The sequence below is a fragment of the Austrofundulus limnaeus genome, unplaced genomic scaffold (assembly GCF_001266775.1).
Source record: "Austrofundulus limnaeus strain Quisiro unplaced genomic scaffold, Austrofundulus_limnaeus-1.0 Scaffold4, whole genome shotgun sequence".
Classification (NCBI taxonomy): Eukaryota; Metazoa; Chordata; class Actinopteri; order Cyprinodontiformes; family Rivulidae; genus Austrofundulus; species Austrofundulus limnaeus.
The window spans coordinates 2,324,934-2,334,998 of NW_013952406.1; the positions used below are offsets into that span (position 1 = coordinate 2,324,934).

General features: G+C 42.2%; 1 protein-coding gene across 1 annotated transcript in view; it reads right to left on the bottom strand.

Annotated features, from left to right (window-relative positions):
- Window positions 1–10,065, bottom strand: part of plcl5 (phospholipase C like 5) — a gene marked incomplete at its 5' end in the record, with an annotated part of 92,983 nt that overhangs the window by 33,932 nt on the left and 48,986 nt on the right.

Consider the following 10,065-nt stretch of genomic DNA (forward strand, 5'->3'; position numbering starts at 1 on the left):
ACACACACACACACACACACACACACACACACACACACACACACACACACACACACACACACACACACATACACACATGCATATAAAATAGGAAAAGCAGCTAAAGAGATGCACTGCACCACCTGTACTGACATGACTGCACTCCTGCAGCTTTTTTGGTTTTCCTGTCTAGCTGGCAGAAAGCAGACTGTGCTGCCCTACTTCCATACTGGGCTATGGTTTCCTGGATAGCCTGAATTCGAATGGCCTGGTTTAGGATTTGGACACTGAGCTTGATGAATAATGCATGACACAAAGAAAAGTAAAATCAAAAACAAACCAATTAATATCTTAAAGGGTCTGAATAAAAAAAAGTGTTCCGAGATATAAAATGTATTGTTCTTAAGTGATGCCAGTGGTGGTGATTATTTAATCCAGTAAGAAATAAATGTAAAGAAAATGTTGAGTTTTAGCCCTTTTTTTTTCTGTCTTTGTTAATCTAAAAGAAAAGCTAAAAAAGGGAAGAGAACCCCAGGGCTTTCCTTGTCCTCTGCTCAGGTCAATGACAGACAGCACAGGCCTGATGGATCTCCTTGGAGCTAAGTCTAACTCTAGTCACAGAGTAACCACCGTGGAAAACCTCGGGCCAACTGTCTTCTACCTGATGGTTAGAGGTTGATCATGTCTGGCAGCTAACAATTAATAAGCACATTTGAGGCAAWGATTCTGTCATTTTTGTCTTAACTCTTTCCTGTATTTCATTATCCCTATTTTTTATAAATGGAAAGAAAATATACAATAAATTTTGAACAAAATTATGGAACTACAGCAGATAGTAGCTTTTGATGATGGGACACTCCAATTAGAGCCATTTCACCCCTTATTTCTTACAGCTCAACAATATGGTCTGTCTTTCACCAAGGTAACCAGGGAGTGACCACTTCTCATAGGAAGTAAACGGACCATAGCCCTGATACTAACCTTATCTTCTCCCTTTGCTATGCTCTCATTTCCTCTAAAAGATAAGCCCCACTCCCGCATCTCAGTGGTAATGGAAGATAAATCTGGAGGCTGAAATAAAGAGCTCAAATTTCAAATGAATCTGAAATGTCAGAAACATTCTTCTTTCCCTTCAAGGGTTATAAAAACCATAATAAACTCAAACAGACCAGAAAGGTTTCTCTTGACATGTGCTCTTTTCAGGAGGTGTTTGCAAAAATCATCTTTATGGACAACCACACTGATTGGGGGGTGGGGGGGSGGGTATTTGGGACAAGGGAAACTGAAGTCAGACTTGATGACTGGCTGGAAGAACACTGACCTGATAGTTTCCAGGTGTTCTGAAGGAAATGTGCCCAAAGGCCAAATGGTGTGAGGGTAATCTGTTTCAGTAACATGTTGTTCTAATTATAAACAGGACAATGTCTGTTATCGGCTTGATATCTGATCAAAGGTAAACAGGCTTATTTCGGTTTTAATTAAAACGATTTCTGTCACAACCATTTTTGCTAATCAATTTATGTGTTTTTTTAATTATGCAACATCAAATATCTGAGATTTGCAGCTATTTTGAAGGAAGTCTGCATTTGTAATTCCATTTTGCTCATTATACTATATTTCTCATCAGTTCATGGTTCTTTTCCTTGTTGATGCATCACTGGTTGTGTTGATGTTTATTTTCWCAAATGCATTTATTAACTTGTTCTTGTTGCTCCTGAAGCGATACGGGGGGTATTTTGGTGGTCAGCCACAYCTCCCTTGTTGCCTATCCTGCAGGGCGGGGGCGGGGGGGTCACTGGCACCTCTTGACTGGGTCAAGCACCTCCTGATGGAAGGGTCAAGCTACGGGGGTGGGGGCTGGAAGCTGATCTCTCCAAACTGCTCTGAAGGGCAAAGGTTTGTCCATTTTCTTCCTCCCTCTCCTATTAGTGTTGTTGCACCCTGACACTGGGCACAATAAGGTGGCATGTGGAACCAAACTCCAGGGAGGCAATTAATGCAGCCAGCTCTAAGCGCTCATTCATAGCAACAGCAACAGGTTGCTCACATCCCCCACTGAATAAATTGTACCAAAACAATAACTCTTGCCCTTGCTGTGGTACAAGAGTAGAAGATCTTTCTGGATCTACTTATACCTTCAATAAAGCCTGCTGTATACACATCTGCAGTGCCTCCCTGTGCACCCTCAGGATATCCTGAGTTCTGAATGAAACCCCATCAAACAGATTCATGCTTCTGGCTCTTACAGTTTATGCAGCACATGATCAGCCTCGCTTTTACAACGCTTACTGAAAAACGCAGCATTGCAGTGTTACATTTGAGGGCCGTAAGTGTGGGAATTAGCGACCGGACTGTCAAATTTCAGACTACTCAAAGTGCTCGGCCTCCCAAACTGTTTTCCAACACATGGGTGATGAATTTATCCCCTGAACGCTTTCCTGTGGGAACATACTGCTTCTTTCGCAAACGTGGCCCACTTTCTCCCCATTCCAGCGAAAGCTTCAACCATCCCACCTCCCTGTCGCGGCTGCGCCGGCAGAGTGCCGCTCGCTCCCCATCATATTTCCACTTCTAAAACAGCTCCGCCGAAAGCACGGCTTGGTTCCTCTCACCCACAGAGCCACTGTGTCATTTCTGTGTGTGCAAGGAGAATCAGTGAATGAGGCAACAGAGGGGCATGTGTAAYGGGGAGTGAAGACAGAGCAGAGCTGTGGCCTCTTGATGACATGCTTTCCAAGACTGAAGTAACAATATGTGAGGTCTGGTTGCCCTTATGTGTGCTGGACAACCAGAGTCGTATACGTGCGGCCTGACAGACATGTAGTTAAAATCACAGGCACACCAAGAATTTGAGCTGTGAGATAACAATAACCATAAAAAACATGGTTACTGTGCATTCAGATGGTAAAACAGCCTCATCAAAAACAGATTTCTATATTTCCTTTTAATTACAGGTAGATTAAATGAAGCAAGAATCACTGAATTCTGTATTTTCTTTTATAATGTAGATTCCCCTTACTTTTTGTGAAAAAAGAAAAACATGCAACACCTGATGAAAAGTTTCAGTTCCAAACACATTTACATGTCTGAGTGAATTCTCTATTTTTTCAGTGGCTGAAGGAGCCCTATGACTTTTCTCTAATAGATGTTAAAACCATTGATTAGCACCTTCGACACGTGGATATGAACAATTAATATCTCACCTGTTGCAATTAARTCCTTGAATGGAAATATTTTCCATTTTTCCAAACTGRGRTTTTTCAAAGAGCTTTTTAYAACAGGTAAGATACTGTTAATGAMCATTCCTCCTACTTCAAAACATTCAAACTGTCCCTTTAAGAATCTGTCAGCTGTGCTCACTGGTGACAAAGTACTCAGTTTCCTTACTTAAGTCAAAGTACTGATACTAACTGTCAAATATTACTCCCATAAAAGTAAAAGAAGCTCTGTCAAATTATATTTCAAGTTTCAGTGGAATATTTGCTTTCAAACGTACATTTGTTGTTTCTGTTACCCAAATTTTGTTGTTGTTTTCTTTGCTATTTAGTTGTTGTTTGCTGTTCGACATTTTGACTGTACACTGTATACGATACTCAAGTAAATCTACTTCATTACAGCCTACCTCTGGCTGTGATCTTAGAAGGATTTTATCGCTCAGTGAGCCTTGTTTGACTTGGATAAAGAAGGTGAGAGGTCATCATCTGAGCTTTCCCCTCCTCAGCTCTGTCCCCAAACCCCAGAGCGTGCACATTTCTTCCCACATCTAATACACTTATTAAAACGGACAGTTGACTCCTGACGCACAAAGCTTGGGGAATAAAATTCTTTGGTCTTTAAAAGATTCTGTTGCATAAGACAAAGCAGACATGGATAATGCAAGGCAACAGAAGAATACAATGAGGTCATAGAAGACCTCACGCAAGATACAAACCGATAAAAGAAGCAGATTTAGTAGGATTATTGCTGACCTGCTAATAAATCACAATAAATCTAATCTAAATCAGAAAAGTCTTAGATATACAGTACACATGCAACATATGCATTTATTTGTTTTGGTAGCAATGCATTGTTATCTGTCAGGCCAATAAAATATCTCCAAGCTGAATGGAGGACATATGAAGAGATGGACGGAGTAAAAAAAAGACAGATGAAGGAATGAGAGCAAGAAGCAGAAAGAAGTCAGGCCTGTCACCATTTGTCACTGTAATCTCTCGTGTGGGCGACAGCTTAGATTCTCACAGCAGTATTCTCAGCTACACATCATGCAACTCATTCCACTATCTTTGTGAGATTTTTTTCCCTTTTTTAGTAGAACATGAACATAATGTGTGAATAAGCGAAACGATTTTGAGAGGGAACGCGAGATGTCTGAACTGGGTGCGTGCAGACGTTGTGTATCTTCCACAACCATTCAGGTTGGTATTTTTAGCCACTGTGGGCGACTTGTACAGCATTTACAAAGCTGGTGCTTCATATTTGGAGAATATGTGGGAATCATTCAGAGAATGGCGAATAGGCCAAAGAGCAGCAGTCTGACTAATTTCTGACTGACAGAACGAGGAGATGTTGCTCTTATCGAGCTGTTGAACCACAGAAAGAACAAGACCAAGGTGCTTATACAGGTCCTTCTAAAAAAATTAGCATATTGTGATAAAGTTCATTATTTTCTGTAATGTACTGATAAACATTAAACTTTCATATATTTTAGATTCATTGCACACCAACTGAAGTAGTTCAAGCCTTTTATTGTTTTAAAATCGATGATTTTGGCAAAAAGGTAAAGAAAAAACAAAAATCGCTATCTCAAAAAATTAGCATATCATGAAAAGTTTCTCTAAATGACTTATTAACCAAATCATCTGAATCAACGAATTAACTCTAAACACCTGCAAAAGATTCCTGAGGCTTTTAAAAACTCTCAGCCTGGTTCATTACTCAAAACCGCAGTCATGGGTAAGACTGCTGACCTGACTGCTGTCCAGAAGGCCATCAYTGACACCCTCAAGCAAGAGGGTAAGACACACAGAAAGACATTTCTGAACGAATAGGCTGTTCCCAGAGTGCTGTATCAAGGCACCTCAGTGGGAAGTCTGTGGGAAGGAAAAAGTGTGGCAGAAAACGCTACACAAYGAGAAGARTTGTCAGTCAGTGATGGTCTGGGGTGCCATGTCAGCTGCTGGTGTTGGTCCACTGTGTTTTATCAAGGCCAGGGTCAATGCAGCTATCAGGAGATTTTGGAGCACTTCATGCTTCCATCTGCTGAAAAGCTTTATGGAGATGAAGATTTCATTTTCAGTACAACCTGGCACCTGCTCACAGTGCCAAAACCACTGGCAAATGGTTTACTGGCCATGGTATTACTGGGCTCAATTGGCCTGCCAACTCTCCTGACCTGAACCCCAGAGAGAATCTGTGGGATATTGTGAAGAGAAAGTTGAGAGACACACGACCCAACACTCTGGATGAGCTTAAGACACAAGACCCAACACTCTGGATGAGCTTAAGRCACAAGACCCAACACTCTGGATGAGCTTAAGGCACAAGACCCAACACTCTGGATGAGCTTAAGGCCGCTATCGAAGCATCCTGGGCCTCCATAACACCTCAGCAGTGCCACAGGCTGATTGCCTCCATGCCACGCCACATTGAAGCAGTCATTTCTGCAAAATGATTCCCCACCAAGTATTGAGTGCAAAACTGAACAAAATTATTTGAAGGTTGACTTTTTTGTATTAAAAACACTTTTCTTTTATTGGTCGGATGAAATATGCTAATGTTTTGAGATAGGGATTTTTGATTTTTCTTTACTTTTTTGACAGAATCATCAATTTTAAAACAATAAAAGGCTCGAACTACTTCAGTTGGTGTGCAATGAATCAAAAATATATGAAAGTTTAATGTTTATCAGTTAATTACATAAAATAATGAATTTTATCACAATGTGCTAATTTTTTTAGAAGGACCTCTCTAGTGCTCAGCTGCTATATTTACTGTATTTAAAACCACTCAGTGCATCGAATTTCAAAGCGTTTGTTGAACGATCACATTATTTATGCGTCTCTTGTGCTTTCCATCGGTTTGTGCTGCCAGTAGTTTTTCAGYAGAACACATTTTAATTTCACTAAATTAAATTCCGTTCAGGTTTGTTCAGATAACCGGCACCAAAAACAGCACCATCTGCTAGAATTTAACATTTCTTCAGGATGAGCTCTCGGCCCAGTTTTTCASTCGTTATCCTCGTCCCTGAGCAAGATGTCCGCCGTCAGTCACAGCTCCCACTCAGGCTGGGAGTGATTGTGTGAGATTATGTTGGTAATTCCACAAAGACTTTATAAAATATTAAATAAATAATCCTTACACCTGTGGGTGTTCCATCACCTCTCCATAACCCCGATTCAAAGAATGCACTATCATTTTATTGGCTTTGATYAGTTCACATTTCATGCACCTGTTCTGCTGATTATGCCAACACTGTGCCTACGGTAATCTGTCCAATGCTTCAAAGCACAGTGTCTAATGAGAAGGAGAGAAAAAAAATGTCCTGGTAAACACAGCACTGTTTTAAACAAGTATTCATCCACACAGAAACAAAGAAAATGACCCAATAGGCTGTAGTAACTCTCTGGTGACCACGTTGACGTCCTCTCAGCCTTCAAGTCTCTATAATGAAATATTTGTTTTTCTAATCTGGCTCAAAACTTTCCTTTCAATCACATCCTCTAACATAACACTAATCAAGAGACAGAACTGAAACTAGAAAACAATTAAGGTGATACTAGTGACTTACCAAAGATTTTCAGGCGAAGTGATTTATCACTTCCATAATAACATCTGACARAGGCAGCTGTTTCCAACCTGCTCGCATAAAATTGTCTCCCAGAGATAATTTGCACTCAGGTGAAAAAAAAATGTGAAGGCTGAGGAATTATTTTGGGTGCACGGCTGCATGCACACAGACGGCCACAGGATGTGGAAATGTGTCCATTTGCGTAAGACACTGTCTGCCTTTTTAACTGGAAGTGAAAACATAAGCTTTTCGAGTGCAAAACTATCAAATGTGACCTTTCTATCATTAACTTTGACAAAGTTTGCAGACCTTCTCCGAAGTAATGACCATTCAGAGACTGCCGTCTGGCTGAGACTGACGTGTTTATTGCACCGAGACGGATGAAAGTGAAGATGAGCGGGAGGCTGATTAACAATAAATGTCACTTTGCAAACCCTGTGCCGTGCAAGTTCAAGACATTTGTTTCCCCTGCCTGCACTCGTTAAAGCTGCAGTTGGTAACTTTTGTACGAATGTATTTTTATGCCTCCGCCAGAGGAGGCATATTGTTCTGTGGTTGCCTGACTGTGAGTTACCAGGTCTTGTGTGCACAGTATCTCCTGAAAGGAGCTATTGATTTCAGTTCAAATTAACATGATAATTGCTCTCGGCCCAACAGAGGTCTGAAAACAATTTTGAGGTCAAAGGTCAAAGCTGAAGGTCAGGTAAAGTGATCTTTGTTGCTTGAACCCCCATATATTGGATGGTACACATAAGTGATTGGTCACTGATATTAATGATATGGTAAATATCAAAAAGCAAGTCATGTTTAGTCTATGTTCATATAGTTACACACTTCTTAGAATATTTAAGTCCAAAAATAGAGGTAAACAGGTAATGGCATTAAATTCCAGTGCTTTAAATGTAGAAGAGTCTAGGGCAGGCAGAGGCATACCAGTCGATGCTTTGTCATCGAGTTGTTTAAATACTTGTTAAAACTGTCACTATGTCCTGACGGTAGAATATGAGACAGATAACCTGTAAGAATTAAAGCTCCTCTGGCTCCTCCCAGTGGTCCTACAGCTATTTGCAAAAATACACATCTCCCAGTCAAAAACAGCCAATCAGAGACAAGGGGACGGCACAACGTTCGCCGATGTTCAAGCTCAAGATAGCCAGTGTGCTGCAGCTGTGCTAATGGCGGAGGTGCGAGCTAACTTTGAAGAAAAAACTGCCACTTCCTGAGAGTTCTGAACGTGCCATAACTGTAAGCATCCCTGAACCGAATTGCTCAACAGCCTGCGCTATGTGCGTGTTCACAGAAGGCTCCGCTGTGAGAGGGGAGCAGGGGCGAACTGTGGAGGTAGGGCTGTAGAGCAGCAGGGAGCAAGTAGGAGGGGCCTGAGGTGTGTTTGTTCACATTATTCTCAAACCTACCAACTGCAGCTTTAAGCAATGCTTCCTTAAAGGGACATTTGCTTTTAAATCCTTCTTTTTCACGTTTAAATTCTTCGGTTGGGCTCTAAAGTGGAACAGCAATGCTTCGGTCTGAATTCGTCTTTACTGTAACTCCATAAGCCCCTCCCCTTTTCTGAGGTGTGTCAGATCATACTGTTTTGACATTGTCTCTTTAAATCCAAAGAGCTTGACACCCCATCCCCCTCCAGCATCCAGAGTGGTTTATTCTAGTTTAATAGAGGGGTTTATAACTATATAGTGGGACAAACCTTTTATTTACCATCCATCCATCCATCCATCCATTTTCCATCCATCCATCCATCCATCCATCCATCCATCCATCCATCCATCCATCCATCCATCCATCCATCCATCCATCCATCCACTTATCTGGGTCATGGGGGCAGCAGCCTAAGCAGAGAGACCCAGACTTCCCTCACCCCAGCCACATGGGACAGCTCCTCTGGGGGAATCCCAAGGTGTTCCCAGGCCAACTGAGAAACATAGTCTCTCCAACATGTCCTGGGTCTTCCTCTGAGCCTCCTCCCAGTGGGATGTGCCTGGAACACCTCACCAGGGAGGCGTCCAGGAGGCATCCTTACCAAATGAACCACCTCAACTTGCTCCTCTCGACGTGGAGGAGCAGTGGCTCTACTCTGAGTCCCTCCTGGATGACCGAGCTTCTCACACTATCTCTAAGGGAGAGCCCAGACACCTTATGGAGGAAACTCATTTTGGCCGCTTGTATCCACGATCTCGTTCTTTCGGTCACTACACAAAGCTCTTGACCATAGATAAAGGTTGGAACGTGGATCGACCGGTAAACCAAGAGCTTCACCTACTGGCTCCGCTCTCGCCCGCATCACTGCAGAYGCAGCACCAATCCATCTGTCGATCTCCCGCTCCATTCTTCCCTCATTTGTGAACAAGACCTCGAGATACTTAAACTCCTCCACTAGAGGCAGGACCTGTTCCCTGACCCGGAGGAGGCACTCTACCCTTTTCCAGCTCAAGAACATGGTCTCAGATCGCTCCAGTGAGAGGTGGAGATCATGATCTGATGAACTGGTAACTTTTTACTTACAAATTAATTGAATGAGGTCAACGAGGAAAGACTTGTCAATCCATCCTTAAAGAGCCGAAGAAGTATAAAGACCAGTAAGTTGTAGTTGGTAAGTCCAGACCTTATTTGGGAGTTCTGTCACGAATACTGTGACATAATAGTTCAGAAAATGTCATAGAAAATAGAAAAAACTGAAAGGGTTAAAAATATAACCCAAACAGTATGTAAATATATCTATGTAGCATCGCTTGAGACTAAATTCCAATTATCTGCTCTCCTAAAGACTCAAAGTTCACAACAAAATGTATTTAACTGCCAAAAAAGGTGAATTTTGCAGGATATGTCCCCTTTAAAATGCCAAAAGCAAAAAACAAGCACACAGAAAACTGAATCATGAAAGATGCAAAACACCTAGAAAGAGTAAAGTTCAAAGAGTTCTGGGTGAGATTCCCGATCACATTTGGGAGATATAAATAGCACGCTTGCATGACAACAACACAACAAGTTTCGCGAAACCCCTAGCTGTTGTCAGTTCAATTGCCTGCCCTGTCATCTTCAATATTTCAGCTCTTCTGGTTGGCCACGCAGACATAACCTTGACGGCCATCTGCATTGCAGCGACTGGTTGGGGGGGGGGGGTGTCCCCCACTCCTGCTACTACACAGCCTGCACTGCTGTTACTGCAGCACAGGACACCTCTGCTACATTCCTCTGCTGTCCTCTTCCTCCCCTACACCTCACCTTGATTACCCCCCCCCCCCACACACACACCCACACACACACACACACACACACACACA